The 22,843-nt window shown below is 39.2% G+C and overlaps 1 protein-coding gene across 5 annotated transcripts in view; it reads left to right on the top strand.

The window, feature by feature from the left end:
- Positions 1-22,843, top strand: part of CTNNA2 (catenin alpha 2) — a 1,143,090-nt gene that overhangs the window by 846,394 nt on the left and 273,853 nt on the right. The gene's annotated exons all lie outside the window — the stretch shown is intronic.

Genomic DNA, 22,843 nt, shown 5'->3' with positions numbered 1-22,843 from the left:
GGTTATATATTCAAGCCATCTCTACCTTAGGAAAATCCCGATATGATTGCCCTGAATGTCAGAGTACCATATACTTATTTATCTCCTGGTAAATACTCATTAGGACAAGTTCAAAGTACATGATTTCATCAGTTGGAAACAGTTCTTAAAATGTCACCATGGGTAAGCTCTTCCCTTATATAGACACTGTTCAAGTCATGAAGTAATCTAATTTCTTCCTATGAGCGGGTATATAGTTGATTACTCACCCATTAACACAGTCTTGTATAGGACGCCAAGCTTGACCTCTCCCTCACTAGTGAGTCTAGATCACAGAACAAATCCAGTAGCTTGATCAACATTGAATAATCAAATAACACACTGTACTAAACAGAGAGATCTATAACGTATGTGTGAATAGGAAAATGCTCAACCAGGCAGTTCAGCTACAGATTTGTTCTCTTCTGCTAATTTCTCCAGGCCCAGGAAGTCAAGGAAAAGTGGGAAGGGGAAGGACAAATAGCAATGGCTGGGTCCCAAAATTCAAGAGAGTATCTGTTTTTGATCTAATCTCTGACACCTTCTCCTGTTCTAGGCAATGAGAATACCATTAAGAAATCTTGACCCTCACATTGGACAATCAGCTATAGGATTATTAAAAAAAAATTCTACCATATTGTCAAGGATGAAATTCTCCAGAAGGAAATATCGGAAGATTTTCAACAATGATGATTTAAACAACAAGGATTTTTTTTTTTTTTAAAGAATATTGTTTTAGCTTACCAGAACACTCATTTCAGAACACTCATCTTGATTAAATGAAGTTGGCCCATATTCATTGTTGGAGGCTATATTTAGGCTGGGATTTCTTATCCAAACCTGTCACTGCAAGGGAGATAATTTTAAAGCATGTTGTACGAGAGTTTGCCACTATGGCCTGAACTGAAGTATTTCTAGAATTGATGATAGCAGCTAATTACTGTTCTGACTGAACATAGTCCGTGGATCATTGCAGCCAGCTTGTGGTCAAATGTATCTGTTCCATTTGACCCCTCCTTGCCGACGTTATCTTGTATTACCTGAAATAGCTGCTGGCATCAGTTTTCCCAGGGGAAATTTTCATCAGGGCAGCTATTTCTTTATCTCCCCATTTCCCAAGGAGGCTGGATGCATCTGAAATTGAAAAGTGAGTCATCTTCCTACAGGCTCTGCCTTTCCTGCTGTGGCCACCAGCCCTGGTAGCATTCCGTTTGCCCTAGGATCTCATCACTGTGTGCCTTCCTGGCTCCAGTGAATGTCACTAATGATGGCTGAGGGAATTCAACAGTGCTCTTCACTTGGGTTGAAAATTGTGAAAAAGAGAATGTTGCCTATAATGTCCATCTATTTACTCTATATGCCCTTGACCAATCTTTGTCTTTTTTGGCTGAATGAAATTTCAACCAAATCCTCGCCCCTCCCCCACCCTACACAATTGTGTGCTTCCCGCAGTGATTAACTTTCCAAGAGAATTGCAGCCCTGTACAGCCCCTCCCATTATCATTCTTTGAATCCCCATCAGTCATTCAGTCTGGTGGATTTCAACTCCTACATGCATGTCCAGTCCATTCCTTCCTATCCACTCCCATTGGCACTGCTTAATTGCTTTTCATAAAAATGATGGTCACAACCTCACAACTACTCCCCTCTACCCCAGCCTTCCTGCCTTCAGCTCACTCTAGCTCCAGCAGTTTTAAGTCAACATTCACATATCCTCATGCTTTTGCACTTGCTTCTGCCTAGAATGCCCTCTTGCCCTTCTTCCCCACCCCCCAAGAAAATTCACAATTTTTCTGAATGCTCTCTCTCCCTCTTGCCTGCCCCCCAGGAAAATTCACAATTTTTCCTACAAGAAAATTCACAATTTTTCTGAATGCTTTCTCTCCCTCTTCCCCGCCCCCTGGGAAAATTCACAATTTTTCCTACAAGGCTTAGTTTAAATGTCACCTTATCATCACAACCTTATCCAATTCCTATAAACAGGGTTTATCCAGTAAGCTCTGGAGCATTTTAAAAATACCCTTATTATGATACTTTTTACAGTAGATTTAAGTTATTTATGTGACTTTGCCTATTCCCAAGTGTTATTATTATTATTATTTTTTAAGGTTTTATCTGACAGAGAGATAGAGAGCATAAGTAGGCAAAGCCACAGGCAAAGGGAGAGGGAGAAGCAGGTTCCTGGCTGAGCAGGGAGCCCAGGAACCTGGAAACATGACTTGAGCTGAAAGCAGCCTCTCCACCGACTGAGCCACCCAGGCCCCTATTTTTTGTTTCTTCAGAACATATCCTAGTTGCCAAAACAAAGTAACCCTATACCGCACAGGAGTTGAAAGAAGGAAGACTCCCCTGTATGCAGTCTTGGCACCCAAGAAATGTCACAGTCATCAATTTCCCCTTCATTCTAAATTCTCATGTCTCAGGTTCCATTGATTTAACAAGCAGATTTGTTTAAAAAAAAAAAAAAAGTCCACTTACACTGTGATAAAAGATCTATTTGCCTTTTAACTGAGAACTTCAATGCCTTAATCCAGAAGTTCCCTGTTGCTGGGCTGACTTTAGAGAAGTAGCTCAAGGATCAACTAGAAATGCAGATAATACAGCTCCATCTTGGGAGACTGATTTCATGTACATATGGTGACATGTTAAACTCTGTATTGTAATAATCTATCCAGATAATTTGTGATGTTCTAGCAGGTTTGAATTCCTTTGCTTTGTTTCTGACTGTGGGAACTTTCAGACCTCGTTGCAGTCAGCTCAGGAATGCATCTGAGGACTGTGAAGCCCTTCAGCTTCTAATCCTCTACTGGAGCCCCTGCTAGACCTCCCCACTTCACAGAAAAGATACCTGTTCAGATTGAAAGAGATTCCGTGCTTGAGCCCTGTCTCCTCATGGACCAAGATTAGAAGTGGATGGTCTGTCTGATTGCTCACTGTGCCATGCACAGAGCCAAGACAAAGGCAGGGCAAGTAGGCACTAGCCTCAGGTACCAAGTTTTGGGAACACCAAAAACCTCAGTGATCTAAATAAACAATATTCTTATCGGATTTTAGAAAAGAGAAATGAATGCAAAAAAATCCATTATGAGCAAATTATCAACACTGTAAATAAAGGTAGGATCAGTAACAGGGCAGTCACCAGAAGCTGGAAAAAACCAGGAGTACAGATCCTGTCTTTATTTACAGTGTTGTTATTTTGTTTATGATAGGTGAATCTTTCCTCAGTTTTGGCTCTGCTCCAGAGTTTCTATCTATTAAAGTCTTTACTGCACCTGCTGTATGAGAAAGATCCCCCCCGGAAAGTCTCAATGTGAGGTGGTTTTCTATTTTTCCCCCTACATTAGTGGCAAAAGGGCTGACTTTAAAATTTTATGAGATGACACCTTGGACTCCAAATTTGAAGACCTGTTTGAATTGTGGTATCTTTTAGGTTGTCTTGCTCCAAATGCATTTCTTTTTGATATTTACCACAGTGACATGGGCTTTTTATGGCACTCTGAAGTGCTTCAGAGAAAATGGAGAGCATTTTAATACTGCTGATTTACTCTTTCAGGTCTACGGTAATTTCCTTACTGCCTAATTATAAGGCTCAGTTTAATTTACTCTACACATAATGTTTACTGATGCACATATGGTGCCACATTTCAGGAAACTGTACCCAGAACAGGTATTTTTGTCAGGCTGGAGCATGGAAAATTTCCTTCATATGCAGGGGAAAAAAAATGCTAAGAAATGCAATTGTCTTAACAAAGAATGTCCCCCAAACAGAGGGAGAAAAAAAAAAAATCACATCTATCTTTAACTTCATGAAAAAAGATATAGTCTCTTTAAATGCTTGTTTTAAAAGCTGAATAATGATTTTATATTACATATGTACAAAGATTTCCAATTACCCCCAAAATTGGGAGGTAGGAATTGGGGAAAGGAGAGACAGGAAAGAAAAGCAGTGATATTTTCTGAGCTTACTTCTTAACTGTCTCTGAAAAAGGAAACATGATTCAGTAGTTATGGATTCATAGACTCTTAGAGGTAAAAGGTACCTCAAAGATTTTTACCCTCCAGGGCAAAAGTTTTTTATTCAGCTTCCTTAAGAACACTCCATCAGTTTCCAATTTAGAGATTGGAGCTTATCCCTTCACCCAGCAATTTTAGTTGTTAGGGAATGTGTTAAGATCAGTGATTTTGTAATTACCAATCATTGATATTGGGTTTTTCTGCAAAACTGATTTTTTTTTTTTTTTTACTTTGCCTGTGGTTAAGACCCAGATAAAATTTCAGTAAAGAACTCTATTTAGAGTTCCAAAGACTTACAAAGAGTCAATATTATTGCACATGGATTCACAGCTTCACAATCAATTGGCTTGCCTTCCCATAGCTCTGAGTGCTAAGAGTAGGTAGGCTTAGGAACTGAGCAGCTGCTGCTGTCTTGTCACTGAGATACCTGGGGTAACCATCTCCCGTGGTCATCTGAGCCATTGCTCTCATTTGTATCTGGTTATGTACAAAGATCAAAAAAGCAAAGCTGCCCACTGAAACTGTTTGATATTTGTTTAGTGTCCATTCTTTCCTTAACGCTTTACCTTCTATCTCTACTACAATCCTGTGGAGAGGGCATTACTATCAAAAGACGTTTTTTTAGGGTGCCTGGGTGGCTCAGTTGGTTAAAAGACTTTTTTTTTTTTTTCCCAGAGTAGAGTATCGAAGTCCCAGAAATAAAATTAAATTTCTTACTGATACAGAACTCCTAGTTAGAAAATCAAAGTGAGGGATGCCAGGGTGGCTCAGTTGGTTAAGCCTCTGCCTGCGGCTCAGGTCATGATCCCAGGGTCCTGGGATGAGTCCTGAGTCAGGCTCCTTGCTCAGCAGGGAGCCTGCTTCTCTCTCTGCTTCTGCCTGCCACTCTGCCCGCTTGTGCGCGGCTTGCTCTCTCTCTGACAAATAAACAAATAAATAAAATTTTAAAAAAAGAAAGAAAGAAAGAAAGAAAAGCCAAGTGGGCCGACTGAAGCCTGTCCTTTCAGTGACTGTAGTTGTTAAAGGTGATACAATTTGGTCTTAGTTTATAGCTTTTATTAAAATTTTCTTAATAGGACAAGTGTCAGGTAAATATTAATTAATAATGAGTCTTGGGATTCTCAATAATAATCATAATAATAGACTTCCTGTATAATATAATCACCATTTTATTTCTTCCTTTAGCCATCCGTATCTGTCCAGCCCAGTGCAAGACATTGAACCATGAATGAGATTTTGAAAATTATTTTTCTAATTAATTATAAGGGGGGAATAGTAAAGGACTTTCTTTTTAGCTGGGGGATATCTGATTACGTGCAGATCAGGAGACCAGCAGACCTGCCTGGTATATTCAGTGGGAAACAATTGAATGGATTATGCTGTGGTATTCCAGGTTTAAAGGAGAACCATTTGTCCTGGAGACTATGGTGTTTGGAGCGGATTTTCCATCTCACCCAACCACAGGTGCTTGTGAGAAGTTTGGGTGAATAACCACTCTCAGCCCCTCGTTTACTGTTCCACGTTTCCCTGGTTTGTCACTGAGTGTGTCTATCCTCTTCACTGTTAAGGGTGGGACTTCTATATTTTTATGATTCCTTTAATTTTAGCAAGTATTAGTCTGCCTTAAATAGCTGTGCTCTAATGTTTATAAAAAAATAAATAAATAAAAAAATTTAAAAAATAGCTGTGCTCTAAGTTACAGCTGTGTAAAGGAGGTGACTGAAAAGCTGAAAAGCACCTTTGGTCATGGCAAATCGGGAGGTCTGGACCATTGAGGAGGATGGGGGGGCACAGAGTTGAAGGGGCAGGAAGAAGTCTGCGTTAATAATTAGAAGCAGATTTCCCTCAGCCCCCCACTTTGAAATCTGCAGGCTTAGATCAGTGTGACCCTGAGGCTGTACCCATAGGTGCCATAATAACTAGTTGAAAGTGGATCACTTGTGACTGATCAAATAGTCATTGTGTCTGCATATCACCATAGCAACCTGCTTGCCTGGTGCTCTTTGGGGGCATTCTCTGTGTGTTGAGCCCGTCTGTGGAAGTACCCTCAGTTTTTGTTTGTTTGTTTTTCATTTTGTTTTTGCCAAACTGGGGAGAAATACCAGGATTTGGAGTTTAGTCCAGGTTAGAGCACCTATGTCAAGCAGGTCAGGCAACTGAGCCAGATATCCTCCTAATCCCCCCAATTTAGGGGAAAAGCCAACAACTTTTACATTTCCATGTAACCTTTCCTCTTAATTCCTTGTCTCAAAGCTTTTGCTAAGAGGAATTGCTTAGAGACAATGGGAATAGCCTATATTTTCTAGCAGAGCATGAGGCAAAGGGAGAAGAAAAGTCAGCTTGGTCAAATAATACCATTCATACTGGCCACTTGGGGGCTTTTTGTGGCCATCTCTAGCTTCCTTGGTTTCTTAAGCAGATGGGTTCAGCAGGTGCTCCACCATAAGTAAGCAATGGGTGAATAGATCCTGAAATAGCCAGGGAACTGCAGTAGCCATGCAACAGAGTGCCGTAGACTGAGTGGAATGCTATCAGACTAAAATCCATTGACAAAACTATATACAGCAGGCACCTGCAAACTACTACCTGTGGCCCCAGTCTGGCTGTCTGCCAGAGTTTATGTAAATCAAGTTGTACGGTCAGCTCCTGTGTTGCGATGGCAGAGTTGAGGAGCCATGGAAGAGATCAACTGGCTGCGAAGACTAAAATATATACTACCTGCCCCTTCACAGGAAAGCAGGCCAACCGTTGCTCTAGAAGTTAAGTATGCTTGAAATGCAGCAAATATGGTGTAAGAGCCCAGATTTCCCTGAAAAGGGGACGGACCTTAAATCTAACTCCGTCTCCTGCCCTGTTCGAAACATCTTTAACACCATTGCCATTTCAAAGGATTCCTCCACACTTGGAAATGCGGAGTAATCACTGGGTCTCTGTCTGAATGAAGTCCCTCTAGGGAAAAATTCAGCAGCTGTTGGAAATGCAATGCTGTGCAATAGTTAAAGACAAGAAGCAGAGAAGTATGGCATATGGTGGCAGAACTCGAGAGAGTGAAGTTAGCTCAGAGGCAACAGTCATCTATAATTGGAATAGAGCAGAGGAGCATGGTGAATGGTTTTCCGTTTTAGAAAATGTCATGGGCTCCTTAATGACCACAAATGGTCAGAAGCTTTAGAGGTTCATGTGTAAGTAACATCTGAACCAACAAGTAAGGGCCTGGCATTCCTCTTCCTTTACCCAGTAGCATCTCATTCCCCTCGTTTCCCATCCTGCTCAAGTGGACTGAAGTGGCATTCATCTGGTACCAGGAAGTGGGAAATGGTGAGTTTGAGCGTGGCTTCTCCCAGGGGCTCTTGTAGTTACAATGGGGCTTCTTCTGAGACCCACAGGACTCTGCTGTAAGGTGGAATGGCAGACAATCTGGAACTAGGAGCCGGATGATCTTACCTGGTACAAATTCTACTACACTGTGGCAGGTATGCAGGATTGACCCCATCAGAGAGAAATATGGTTTTGGAGAGTTGTTCTCTCTATCTTCCTTCAAACTCTTCAATCATATACCTTTTATAGGCTTCTGCTGTTAATCTGCCCTCAAAGCCATCCAGTCAGTGATTGTTTCTTCAAATTACCTATGCAGTTGTGAGGGACCGAGCAGCATTTTATAAGCCTCCTAAGGGTCCTTGCTGGGCAAATTTATCTGATGCAACTGTTGACTCTCTCACATTGGATTCAAGCAGCTTACACCCATTCAGTGCCAGCTAATCAGGGACAGATATTACATGCTCAGAATGAAATATCCAAGCATCTAAATTTAGATTCCCTTTTGTGGTAAGTGGTGAATGAGGGGTGAAAATGCTGGAAGGTGGTTGAATAGGTGTGGGAGTGAAGGATAGAGAAAAAGATGACCTGTGTCCAATTGGGATTTGTGAATCTGAATAGCCAGATTCATAAACACATGGATCTTAATTAAGTAAAAGAGCACAATCTTGGAATCTGAAGACCTGACTCTGGAATTTGCTCTGTACAATCAGTGGGACCATTTCCTGTCCTCATCTATACAACAAATAAAATGATATTCTCCCTGAAAACCATACCTACCCTCACTGGGACACTGTAAGGAAGATCAAATGAAATAATGCTTAGAGAAGTTCTCAGTGAATTATAAAAACAAACACGCACAAGGTTATTATTAAAGGTAATAAGCACCCCGACACTGAGTAGACTTTCCAAATATACGGGAGGATCCTTCTGCTTTTTCGTGTGGGCTAAGGGATCTGAGCAAGGCAGTTATACCAGAAGTGTCTTTTCCACCTTTACCCTATGTTACCTAAAATTCCACCCTTTTGACAAATGCCAAATCTTTTGGGCTAACAAACTGGGTATTTGAAAGTATGTCTGTCATGTTGGAAGTATGGAGAATTTCTGAGAGAAAAAAATGTAAGAGAAACCTGAGAGAAAAAAAATCTGAAGTAATATGATGTGAAGGAAATATAACAAATTTGGACCTTTATAACATGTTTCTTAGGCCAGCCTCCAACACGTTTAATCAGAAGAACTCACGCTTACCTCTAAGCAGCATCATTGATGAGGCCAGTCATATATATATGGTCAAGTTGATCATTGTAGCTTTATTAGTAAATGGGAATTAGGATAGTAGAGAAGTTTTCAGCAGTGAGAGTAGATGGCTTGTCTTGTTTTTCTCTGGGCCTGTGGCCAGACATAGTGCTTGGTAAACCGAATCTCCTCAAATGCTGGTAGCAGGAATGGATGAGTTAATACCAATCACTGAGTAGAGAGAATGGAATAAAGTAACAAAGCATATTTTTCCTCTCTGTGAATTTACTACTCTTATTATAGCATTTCTGCCTCCTTGAACTAATTGTATTACTATCTACCCCATTATAGTTTTGTAAATTTGCTCTCATTTTTCCCCTTTGGCACTACATTTATGTAGATTTTTCTTTTTGGATCCTTTTTCTTCCTGCTTTGAGATCAGAAATTTTCTTACCCCTTTTGAGGTATGAAATGCACAATTGAAGACAAATAATTAAGTGGCTTTTATTAGTTTTTCAAAATAAACATTTAAAGGCAACAATATGCATGGGAAAAGATAGTATCTTTTTTAAAAAAAATATTTATTTATTTATTTGACAGAGGGATAGAGAATAAAGTAGGGAGAGCAGCAAGCAGAGGGAGAGGGAGAAGCAGGCTCTCTCCTCAGCAGGGAGCCTGATGCGGGGCTCTATCCCAGGACCCTAGTATCATGCCCTGAGCCAAAGGCAGATGCTTAACCAACTGAGCCACCCAGGTGCCCCAAGGATAGTATCTTCAATAAAGGATAGTTTCCAATGTTAGGAAAACTGGATAACAACATGCAGAAGAATGAAACTAGACTCCTACCTTACACATTTTACCAAAACCAACTCAAAATGAGGTAAAGACTTGAGTGGGGGTTCTGAATTCATTAAACTTCTAGAAAAAAAAAGGGGGGGGTAAGCTCTTTGACATCATTCGTGGCAATGATTCCTTAGATAAGACACCAAAAACAAAGACAGCAAAAGCAAAAATAAAAAAAGTGGAGCTACATCGAACTAAAAAGTTTCTACACAGCAAGGGAAACCATCAACAAAATGAAAAGGAGACCTCCTGACTGGGAGAAAATATTTGCAAAGTCTGTATCTGATAATGGGTGAATAGCCAAAATATATAAAGAATGCATACAACTCAGTAGAACATGCACACAACTTTTTTTTTTTAATGGGCAGAGAACCTAAACAGTCATTTTCCCGAAGAAAACATGCAAGTGACCAACAGGTACAAGAGAAAATGCTCAACACCAGTATATCACCAGGGAAATGCAAACGGAAACTACATTAAGATACCACCTCAGACTTGTTAGAATGGCTATCACCAATCAGATAAGAGATAGCAAATGTTGGTGAGTATATGGAGAAAGGGGAACTCTTGTACACTGTTGGTGGGAATATCAAATTAGTGTGCCCACTTTGGAAAACAGTATGGAGCTTCCTTAGAATACGGAAGACAGAATCGCCATATGATCCAGCAATTTCACTTCTGGACATAGTTGACCCTTGACCAACATGGGTTTGAACTGCATAAGTCCACTTACGTGAGTATTTTTAATAATGCAGCATAGCACCATAACTTTAAATGTATTTCTCATCCTTACGTTGTTCTTAATAACATTTTCTTTTTTCTAGCTTATTATCTCACTGTGAAAATATGGAATATAATGCATATAACTTACAAAATATGTGTTAATCAACTATTTGTATTATCAGTAAGGCTTCCAGTTAATAGTAGGTTATTAGTGATTAAGTTTCAGGGGAGTCAAAAGTTATACATTGAATTTTCTAAAGTTTTTATTTTAATTCCAATTAGTTAACATACAGTGTTATATTAGTTTCGGGTGTACAATATAGTCATTCAACACTTCCATACATCACGGTGTGCTCATCATGATAGTTAAGTGCACTCCTTAATTCCTATCACCTATTTCACTCATCCCCCTACCCTGCTCCCTTCTGGTAACCATCAGTTTGTTCTCTGCAGTTAAGAGTCTGTTTCTTGGGGCACCTGGGTGGCTCAGCTCCCAGGAAGGCTGGAAAGCTCAGCCTTCGGCTCAGGTCATGATCCCAGGGTCCTGTGATTGAGCCCCGTGTCGGGCTCTCTGCTCAGTGGCGAGCTTGCTTCCTCCTCTCTCTCTCTACCTGCCCCTCTGCCTACTTGTGATGTCTGTCTGTCAAATAAATAAAATCTTTTTTTTAAAAAAAGAGTCTATTTCTTGGTTTGCCTCTCTCGCCCTCTCTCTCTCTTTCTTTTTCCCTTTGCTTGTTTATTTTGTTTCTTAAATTCCATATATGAGTGAAATCATATGGTATTTATCTTTCTTTGACTGACTTGTTTCACTTAGCATAATACCCTCTAGCTCCATCCGTGTCTTGGCAAATGGCAAGATTTCGTTCTTTTTTTTTTTTTTTTTTTTTGGTTTATTTATATATTTATTTGACAGAGAGCACAAGTAGTCAGAGAGGCAGGCAGAGAGAAGGGGGAAGCAGGCTCCCCGCTGAGCAGAGAGCCTGATGCCGTGTTCTATCCCAGGACCCTGAGACCATTACCTGAACTGAAGGCAGAGGCTTAGCCCATTGAGCCACCCAGGTGCTCCGATTTCATTCTTTTCTTTTATGGCTGAGTAATATTCCATTGATAAGTTATATGTGAATTTTTGACTGTGTGGAGTGTTGGTACCCCTAACCCCCACATTGTTCATGGGTCAACTGTATCTCCAAAAGGAATGAAAGCAGGATATCGAAGAGATAGCTTCCCTGCTGTGTTCATTGTAGCATTCATTATTCATGGTAATCAAGATATAATATCAACAGATAACTTGGTAAAAAAAATACATATATAATTATATATATATATACACACACACATATATATACCAATATATATTATATATAATGAATATATATATAATTAAATATTATTCAGACAGAAAAAAAAGGAAATCCTGCCATTTGTGACATGGTTGGGCCTTGAGGGCACTGTACTAAGTGAAATAAGCTGAGCAGAGTAAGACAGATACTTCATATTATCAATTATATGTGGAATCTTGAAGAAAAAGATACTCATAAAAAGAAAATAGAAAAGTGGTTGCAAGGAGTTGGGGATTGGGGCATATAGGGAGGGATTGTTCAAAGGGTACAAAATTTCACTATAAGATGAATAAGGTCTGAGGATCTAATGTAAAACATGACTATAGTTGGTAACACTGTATTGTAAAATTGAAATTTACTAAGAGATTAGAACATAAATGTTCTCACCATAAAAAAAAAGTATGCACTGTAATGAGTATGTTAATAAACTAGATGGGAGAGAGTCCTTCCACAAGGTATATGTAAATCAAATCACCATGTTATATACTTTAAATATCTTACAATTGTATTTGTCAATTATACTTCAGTAAAGCTGGAAAAAAAAAGAATTAACATCTATCCATTAAAAAAAAATCACAGAGATATCCTCTCATTGGAGATTAAAGTTGGACATGCAGTCTTCAAAGTCTCATCTAAGTTTAAGCTTCTGTGATTCTTGTTGGCTGGGGAGAGCCATTTTTTCTTGTTCTGTCTTTTTCAGGGAACTGTTTCATATTCATCAAATGGTTGTGGGTTTTTAGACTTTGTGCAAAACACTTTGCAGTATCTATTTGAAGGTGGCTCGATATACATCATACGCTCCTCATGTCCCACCCTGTAGGCAGACAATTTCTGGTCATTTGAGACAGTCTATTTTTCTTTTAAAATTTGTGAGTTAAACTGTGTCTATCCTTTCATCACTGTGCCCTCCTGCGAAATAAGGAAGTGGATTGTGAGATTAGGTACCATCCATCGACTGCATTCCTTTTGGTTTGCTGAGGATAACACCGTTATTTACATTGATGAATAGCCTTAATTGGGTAAAATAGACTGGTAGTGCTGAGCTAATACCTTTAAATGTCTTGTCTTATGCAATTAATATTCCCTTGTCACACATACATTTAAACAGTTGGAAGAAAGCCTTGTGTTCTTGACTCCTGTCAGACTTAACAAATGATTTTGTCAAGTCATTCCTTTCTGCCCTGGTTGATTGATAGCTAAATTTTGGTCTTCTAGCTTATGTAAAAAGTGTTAACTGTGCCTTTCAGCTTGTAGGCAAGGGCATTTAAACCATTCTAATAGTCAATTTACAGAGGAATTACATTGCCTGTTTACTGGAGGGGTCAAAATGTGCCCCTGTTCATCAGGGACACAAATCACAGGGCCCATGAGCTAATGAAGGCAGTATTTATGAGTCCCTGCATTTGCCATATGACACCAAGTTGAAGGTGCCCCTGGTCTTGGCTGCTGAGGGCTTTGGCTCCCAGTTTTGGGTGTCCCTTTGCTTATGGACTATGTAATAGGTAGATAAAGTTGGCATGAATAGGGTTTGATTCTAAAACCCTTAAGAATGAGAATGAAATCTAGAATGCTAGATTGTTATAGTACTGAATTTCATGTGAAGATTTCAGCGATCTCTCTGTAATAAGGCAGATCTCTGCTAACCTCTGCTGCCACCTGGCTTATAGATGTTCATACATACCATGGTTATCATCTCCGAGCTTGCAAAGTGAATCCCAGTCATTTCTGGGAGGAGTCTCACTTCCCTTGGCTTGAGCCTTTGTTGAGAATCTCACAATTCACTGCTGTTTTTTTTTTAAAGATTTTATTTATTTATTTGACAGACAAAGATCACAAGTAGGCATAGATGCAGGCAGAGAGAGAGGGGGGAAGCAGGCTCCCTGCCAAGCAGAGAACCCGATGCGGGGCTTGATCCCAGGACCCTGAGATCATGACCTGAGCCGAAGGCAGAGGCTTTAACCACTGAGCCACCCAGGCTCCCCTCACAATTCATTGTTTTAAAACACTGTAGCCAATAAGTTATGTTAAGATAGCTATATAAGAGCACGTATAACCCATCAATATGTTTTTGCAATAGATATATCTTGAACCATGACGTATAACCCATCAGTATGTTTTTGCAATAGATATATCTTGAACCATGAGTCCTCCATTTTTTTTTTTTTTTTACAGACTCCTAAAGCCCCAGGAAGTCACAGAGTCTCATAGTGAGTATCCAGCAGGTCCCTTTCAGCTCCTGGAGTGGGGAATTCATTAGGACTCAACATCACATCTGCCTCTGAAGGGACCACTGATTCCCTCTTGTGGTGTTCATCTGCCACTGGGTGTGTTCTTTCGTTCTCTCCACTGTGGTTTTCTTCTTTGTGCTCTTATGATCTTGGGGAAGGCTTTCAGAATTCTTTACCCATTTCATTCATTAATCAGGAAGCAGGATCACACATGTGCCTGCAATTTATTATGCCACCATCATATATACCATTGCTTTTGGTTAATAATGTATGCAAAGCCGGCATAATGTAGACACACATTGTGTGTATTAATTTAGAGCATGGATTCTGAGGCCAGGCTGGGTTCAGATTCTGCCACTGCCACATCTTTATTGACCCTATGAATGTGGGCAAGTGACTGAATTCTATTGCCTCAATTCCTTCACCTATAAAATGGAGAAAATCATAGCCAGCTCTTTTCAGAGAAAAGTTATTCTAAGCATTCAGAATAGTGTCTATTACAAAGTAAGCGTTAAATAAAGTTTTAAAATATGAAATATTAATTTCCCCCAATCCTTTACTGCTCGCCTCCTTATCCCTTTCCTCTATGCCCCACTGCTGCGGTTGACTTCTGCCTTCTCCATACACCCTCCTTTCTGGCAACCTCTCCTTTGCTACCTTGTACTGCACTCAGCAACTGTGGGCTCCATGTTCCGCTAACATTTTTCCCAGCACCAAGGCAAGATGTGTACATGCTGGCTTGAGGCTCCCCTGAAGATCCACAACAATCCCAGCATTCCCTTGGATACTAAAGCAACATTTCACTGCTTCTTCCAATGAAAGCAATTGCTCTTGCTTATTATGGAGGGAGAAGGGGACTTTGACACAGTCCTGTGTGTCCTGGGCAGAAAATGGAACCAACAGAAGGAGCCAAGCGCCTGCTGCTTTTCCTCAGGATGAGCCCTGACCAGCCCTTCCTTGTCTTAGTCCCCATGACTTTTCTCTTAAGTACAACTTTTGAACTAAGGGATCTGTTAAATCTATACAAATAAGGAACTGCAGCTGTGATATTTTTAAGCATGGTGTATGACTGTATCATGGAACATATAGAGAAGACTACTGTTAATCTAGTGATTCTAGTAAAATAACTGAATTAGAATGACACCAAACTAGTTAACTGATTGATCAGAAATGCATTTTGATGTCTGCCCAAAAAGATGATTAAGGAAACACAAAAACTTATTCTAATCAAACATGTATATTATCTTATCAGTTATCTTTTGTCACTATTGTGCCATATAACATTTCAGGGGCACCCAATAATAACATTTGTTTCTAAGTAGTCTGGGATGGTCACCTTGGTCAGGCCCTCTCATGTGTCTGGGCTCAGCTGCTCTTGACTGACGTAAGATGGCCTTCACAGGGATGACTGAGGTGACTCAGTTCTATTCAGCACTTTTGTTTTTCTTCTTGGGAGACAAACGTCTAGCCTAGGCATGTCCTTCTCAAGGAAATGACAGGCAAAAAAGACTAAGCAAGCCCCATGTTGAATAGGCCTTTCAAACCCCACCCCCATAGGTATCATGGCAGCCAACATCTCTTGGCCCTAAGTATGTCACTTGGCCCAGCCCAGAGTCAGAGAGGGCATTTGTTGCAGAGTTACATGGTAATGGGCGTGCATATGGGAAGTAAAGAATTGGGGTCATTAATACAACCAGTCCACTATAACTACATAAGCTGGCCTCAGTGCTGCTTATTCCATCAAGACATGTTCTGACTTCTGTCCTGGCTGTATTAGCACTCCTGGGAAAAATCTAGAGGACAAGAACTGTTTATTGGGCTAAACAAAACCACCACGTGTCTGCTGTTGGGACCATGCACATAGGTATTGCTAATGATGATGGCTGTGTTTTGAATTAATCCAGTTCAGCCTGAATGGGAGAGGGGGGCATGGAGAAAAGCATGAAGCTTGATAACAGTTTTGTTTTTTTCTTTTTAGAAGTAATTGGTTCCATTAAGTAAAGAAGTAAAGAAGCTAGTATCCCAATTAAAATGATTTTGCTTCATAGTAGATAGTGCCATCAGGATAATGAATAGAATGACCAAAGAATTTTGTGTTTCTCTTACAAAGGAAACAAAATCAAGTAAAACCAGTGTTATTCTCTAAGTGCTCTTCAACAGCATCACAGATATGCCTCTGTTCTCTCTATCTGCCCCCACCTCCAGCTCTAACAATGAGCAGTGCCTTCATTACCGGTGAATAGTGTGCACGGATGGCACCTTAGCTTAGTGAAGTGGTCTTCTGTGGGTTACTGCACTGACTGATTACCTTAATTGACCTTCAGCCTGGCTAAAATTTGCCTGACTTAATGAGGCTCAATTTTTCTCAAGCTCCCTAGGCTGGATGGCTCCTGGCCCAGACACTTTGTTGCTTTGATTTTCATTGTTAATAACAATTACACCCCAAAGCTTGGGGAAATATGGTCAAATATGTCAGTAATCATGAAGAGCCCTGAAGGAACCACATCCATGGAAAGATTTAAAGTTTCAAGGTTTCGAGCCCATGTAAAATCACCCTCTACCCCAGATTTGACCTTGGTTGGTATGGCTTGCAAAATTCTAGTGAAGAAGCTAATATGGTTAGCAGGATTTTTCTAAACACCTGTCTAAATGACAAGACAGGTGTTAAACAGTCAGACATTTATTAAATGTCATCAGCCCAGCCGAGACGCTTGGGTGTTAACTTTTATTTCTAAGAGTCAGGATGGCAGTGGATTGCTCAGACATACACAGACAATTCTGCCTAAAGACTGAAAGGCAAAAAGACTTAACTTGCCTGGAAGTTTCAGCAAAGAAAGCTTTCACATTGCAGAAGAAATAGGATTGATTAGTGTGAGCTGCCTGTGCTGAGGAGGATTATAAAATAGTATTTGAGCTCAGCATAAAAGAATGCTGTGATTGATTAATCATGTCTGGTGTAGGCATAGAAAGGAAATGTTGTAGCGTACTTTTCATTCCTGCCCTAGTTCATAGTTTCTGATCTTGTTCCTTATAAACAAGGCTTCATCTTTAATTATTTCCTATATCTATTTTGTCCACCTTCTGCCTATGCTTGAGTAACTGAATTATTGTTCTACCAGACCTATTCTTTATTGGCCATCCTTTTGATTTCGTCCTCTGAATTCCCTTCCTGTATTTGAGGAACTCCTCTTTGTATGAATTTTGGTGTAAGAAGTCAAATGGTCAGTATATTCATTTTCACAAATGCTTTTCCCTAGTACCTTCTTTTTTCACCCTTGCAACTACGTATTGTTGACACATGACCCCGGATTTGAGTCTATATTTCACCCAGATAAAAATCACGTGCATTTGCCTAAGACTTTGAATCAAAAGCTAGTATCACAAAAGCACAAGGTGTTCTAACATTTCTGAATTCTTTCCCTTCTTTGAACTAGCAGAACAGGCTTTCTGCTTAAATCTGCCAGAATTAGTTTCTAATGTTTGCAACAAAGAACTTGACTGATGCGATAGGTCTTGTAAGGCAGTGCTCCTTAAACTTTATTGTGGAATCACCTACGCATCTTATTAATATGCAGATTCTGACTGAAATGCAGGTCTGGGATGGGGCATGAGGTTTGCATTTCTCCTAGGAATTGGCAGTTATGTGGGCCTGTGGTTCACCCTTTCAGTAGGAAGGATCTGAGGAAGGAAAGGCAACCTTAAAGAAGCCAGAGTGGGCAGGGAAGAGAGAAAGAGGGGGCGCCTGGGTGGCTCAATGGGTTAAGTAAGCCTCTGCCTTTGGCTCAGGTCATGATCTGAGGGTCCTGGGATAGAGCCCCGAACTGGACTCTCTGCTAGACAGGGAATCTTCTTCCCCCCCTCTCTCTACCTGCCTCTCTGCCTACTTGTGATCTCTCTCCCTCTGTCAAATAAATAAATGAAATCTTAAGAAAAAAAGAAAAGGGGGGGGGGAGGAATTCTGTTTCAATGTGTTCTAGTTAGTTAGGGTAGACCAACTAATAAACTTCAAAATGTGCAAAGGCCCCAACACAGTAAAATTGCATTCTTAATCATGTAACAATACTGGGCCAGTGATAGGACACTGGGAAACTCTCCTTCATGCATTCAGGGGGTCAGATTGATTGTTGGAGCAGAGGTTGTCGACCTTCAGTTAGAGCTTCCCAAGTCACCTTGGATGTCACATCTGGATTCTACCCAGAGAGAAATGGAAAAGAACATGGAGGAGTGTACATTAGAAATGTTTGTTTCTTTCTTTTTTTTTTTTTTAATTTTTTTTAATTTATTTAACAGAGAGAAATCACAACTAGGCAGAGAGGCAGGCAGAGAGAGAGGAGGAAGCAGGCTCCCCGCGGAGCATAGAGCCGGATGCCGTGCTCCATCCCAGGACCCTGAGATCACCACCGGAGCCGAAGGCAGAGGCTTTAACCCACTGAGCCACCCAGGCGCCCCTCTTTCTTTTTTTTTTAAAGTTTTTTAGTATAAAAAAGAACATAGATGTAGGAATCCACACACTATGAATATATAGTTTATTAAATTACTATTATCTGAATGCTCACAACGACTATGCAGGTCAGTAAATAGGATTTTGCCAGCCTCTTTAAACTCCTTTCTATGCCTCCTGTCTCCCTCCAAAAGTAATAGAGTGTTGACTTCCTTCTGTTTCTTTGTGGTTTAATCACCCTAATGTACATCATCAGATGGTACAGTTTAGTTTGCCCACATTTTGGGATATATCTCTTTAGTCTCTTAATCTACTGCATCCTCTTTCCTCCCTTTCTCTTGCTTATAATCCATCTGTTGAAGAACACGGATGGCTTATACTGTAAGTGTTCCACAGTTTGCATTTGGCTGATTAGATGCGTGTGGTACAGTTCCATATGCTATTCTGTATTTTCTGTAAATCACTAGGGGGATCCTCTACCCATTTCAGGTTTGATCCCTTTGACAACACTATAGCTGGGATTGTGCCATTTCATCAGAAGGTACACAGCGTCTGGTTGTCTTTTGTGTGTGTGTATGATACTTAGAACCACCGGTGTTCATTGCTCTGATTTTTTAATTCATTAAAGGCTGCAAAATGGGGGCACCTGGGTGGCTCAGTGGGTTAAGCCGCTGCCTTTGGCTCAGGTCATGATCTCAGGGTCCTGGGATCGAGTCCTGCATCGGGCTCTCTGCTCAGCGGAAAGACTGCTTCTCTCTCTCTTTCTCTCTTTCTGTCTACTTGTGATCTCTCTCTATCAAATAAATAAATAAAATCTTAAAAAAAAAAACAAAAAACTAATTCTTCTCTTTAAAAAAAAAGGCTGCAAAATGGTGGTATTCTATCATTCCGTTTTCATTTAAGTGAAGGAAGTTTAAAACAGTTTCTTCATGAAGAAGAAAGAAGAACTTTATATAGGAAAGGCAAGATATAGTCTTGATTCTTTCAAGAGAAATGAATCAGTTCCTTGTCATCCTTTAAAGGTGACCAGCTAATTTTTTCTTTTCCTGTTTTAGTCATTATAAACTTCTGTATTTAAATATATTTGATGGGTTTCAATCTACTGGATTTTTTGGAGAAGTTCAAATTGTCTAATCTTTGGCCAAGTGGGAGGCTCCTGAGTTATTTTTACATGATTCTAGCTGTCTTTGATAGATCTTTGCTTTTGGCATAATAAGATATTTCAGGCCTCTTGGTGTATTTCAGACTCAGAGTACTATTTCTCCAAGAAGCCCTGGTCTGTTTTAGTGGAAAACTGTATTTCAAAATGTTCATTGTTACTGTGTTAGCCATTGTTTTTAAGCCTTTTCATTGGATAGAACTAGGAAATAGTGTGTGTTTAGTTTAATATAAAATCTTGTGTTCATATTGATACTTCTTCAGATCTAGGATTATAGGGTATTTCCTAACCCCCTTCTGTATTTTATCTTCTTTCTTCTACACCAATACTCCTCATTAACAAGGACAAAGGAGATAAGAGATAAATTCTCCTAATTATTTGTTTTATTCTACCTTTGAACACAATAGTTAGGAACAATAATATTCATACTACCACTATAATTAAAACTACATAAAATGGTTAAAATATTTTTGTATATCCTCTTCCCTTTTTCTTTGCATTTTTATTGTGTTGTATAATGTCTTCACTGCCAGAGCATGTAATTATTTCATATGATACTTTCTCTCTTTGAGTCGTCATATGTTCTTAGTTCTGTCAACAAGTATGTATCTAATGCTCACCGTCAGTTTCATATTGATATTTTTTGAGTTATTTTGATTGTTAAAATTCCTTCTTTAACAGATTCTGTGACAAAGTCTTATGGGAACAATATTTTCTGAGTTCTTGCACATTGATCAAATTTTGTTTATGCCTTATATTCTTCAAAGTCAGTTTTGCTGGCTATAAAATTTTTAGCTCACATTTTTTTCCTTGAGTGTCTTAAATTATGGTATTTCATTTTCTTCTGGTATAAAATTTTGCTATTGAAAAGTCTGAAGATCATCTAATTTCCTTTTCTTTATAAGTTATGTGTTCTATTTGGCTAAATGCACAAGAACTTCCTCCCCTGTTTATTTTTTAGAATCTAGTTATTTTGCTAGACAATATGCTTCTCAGGTACATGATATGTCCTTTCAGAATGTAGTTTATATGTATATGAAAGTTTTTATGAATTATAATTTTTAGTATTTGTTATGTTTTCTTGTTTTGATTTTCTTTCTCATGGACCTCTGATACCCATATATTAATTTTTTAAATCTGTCTTCAATATTTGTCACTCTTCTCAAATTTTTAAAGATTTTTTTATTTCTTTTGGATTTTATTTATTTATTTTAAAGATTTATTTACTTATTTGAGAGATAGAGAGAGGACAGGGGAGGGAGAGAGAAACTCAAGCAGAGTCTAATGTGGAACTGGATCTCACAACCCCAGAGATCATGACCTGAGCCCATGATCTGAGCCAAAACCAAGAGTCCGATGCCTAACTGATGACATCACACAGGCGCCTATCTTTTGGATTTTAAAATGTTTTCCTTCTTTTCTCTTTCCACTTATCTTAAGGCATTTGCTCTTGTATTTATTCATTCTTTGGTCTTTTTTTAAAAGATTTTTTTTCTTTTATTTATAAATTTTTCTTAAATTTTATGATCTAGGGGCACCTGGGTGGCTCAGTCGGTTAAGCGTCTGACTTCAGCTCAGGTCATGATCTAGGTGTCCTGGAATCCAACCCCAGGTCAGAGTTCCTGCTCAGTGGGGACTCTGCTTCTCTTTCCCTCTGCCCTTCCTATCCCTTGTTCATGCTTCCTCATTCCCTCTCAATCTCATATGAATAAATAAAATCTTTAAAAAAAGTTTCATGACTTCATTCTATAATCTTTTCTTTTTCTAATTTATATCTTTTTTCATGTTTTATATCATTTTTTAGTGTATTTGAATTTATTTGAGATAGTTTACAGTTTTAATCTTTATAGGTATATGTTTTTGGCATGCTTTCACTGTGTGTTAGGATGTGTGTGTGTCATGTATCCTATTTTTTATTCTCATTTTTCTTGTAATAACTTTATGTGAGTTTTTACCTTGATAATTTTAAGTTGGTAATTTTTTTTTAAGTTGCTCATTTTTATGTGAGTTCAGTCTCCTTGAAAGTTGAGAAAGAGGCTTGATGCACTTAGCTATTCTAGCTTCACAGAGCTCTCACTTCTGTTATTTTTGTGTGATGTTAAGAAATATGGTGGCTTGATTGGTGAGATCTCTGGCTCTCTGTTCCTCTCCCCCACTTCATCTGGGTCTTCTTTTTCTTTTACCTCTATTGTCCCTGTCAAGTTCAATTTTGATTATACTCCCAATGGTTTCTCCTTCATGTGGGACTCTTTCCTGGAAGACAGCCATGGCAGATCAGTTTCAAGTGTTTACTGCACTGTCCCCTTGAGACCTTCTTATGGGGGCACCGCCACTTACTACCCTATGATTGCAGACAAGTTATTTAACCCTTCTCAGTCCCATTTTCTTCATTTGAAAAACTGGTATAAGAATAGTGCCTATTTTATGGTGTTGTTTTGAGGAGTAAGTGATATTATATATAAAGATCTTACTTGAGTGTCTGGTACGTTGTGTGTGGAATATATGAGCTCACCAATAACTCACATTATTCCTGAGCTGTAACACATGCTGCCAAATAAGTAGCTGACTAATGTTAACTTTGCACAGGTTTTATATATTTTATGTAGTGAAATATCAAGCCCAATTCAGAGGTAAACCAAACTAAGTTATATATACACACATACATATTTTATGGTAATTAACACAAAAAGGAACTGAGATTTGCTCAAAGTCTTCCTTCTTTTGACCAACAATAAATATGTATTTATCAGCCTATAAAAGATTTGCCCGCATGCTCTGAATAGGTATACTTACTTGGAAAACATACACATTATTTACCATCTTCTCTTGCATTTATTTGGGTGTTTTCTCTGTGTATACATCCTGACAATAATGAGCAAAGCAGCCCTGAGGTGATTTTCCAGGTACGGTTTCTTTCTTTCTTTCTTTTTTTTTCACGTAGCTGCCTTGCTTCCCATTTTAACAATGTGGAAATGATGTGTAATTATGCATTGTTAGATATTTGGGTATGTTTGTTTTTATTTACCTTGAAGAATAAGTCTAAGTACTTCTTTCTGGAGCACTGCAACTATATTATCATAGCACTTTGAGATTATGAGAGGTTTCATGTTTCTACCAAATCAGATTCAAACAATGGATGCAGAAAGGGCAGTCTACTGCAAAAAGGTGAGGTTTTAGGAGGGACTTCAAGGCCCATCTCTTCATCTAAAGTTCTCCACACTTGCTGGTTGGTGCCTAGATTTTTCTTTTTTTTTTCTTTTCTTTTTTTTTTTTTTTTAAAGATTTTATTTATTTATTTGACAGACAGAGATCACAAGTAGGCAGAGAGTCAGGCAGAGAGAGAGAGGAGGAAGCAGGCTTCCCACAGAGCAGAGAGCCTGATGCGGGGCTCGATCCCAGGACTCTGGGATCATGACCTGAGTTGAAGGTAGAGGCTTTAACCCACTGAGCCACCCAGGTGCCCCAGATTTTTCTTTTTTCTAAAGAGCCTTGAAATGAGTCCTGTGTCTTTGAGCTGTATCATGAT

Source organism: Meles meles, chromosome 15 (assembly GCF_922984935.1).
Source record: "Meles meles chromosome 15, mMelMel3.1 paternal haplotype, whole genome shotgun sequence".
Classification (NCBI taxonomy): domain Eukaryota; kingdom Metazoa; phylum Chordata; class Mammalia; order Carnivora; family Mustelidae; genus Meles; species Meles meles.
This window is presented reverse-complemented; position numbering and strand designations above follow the sequence as displayed.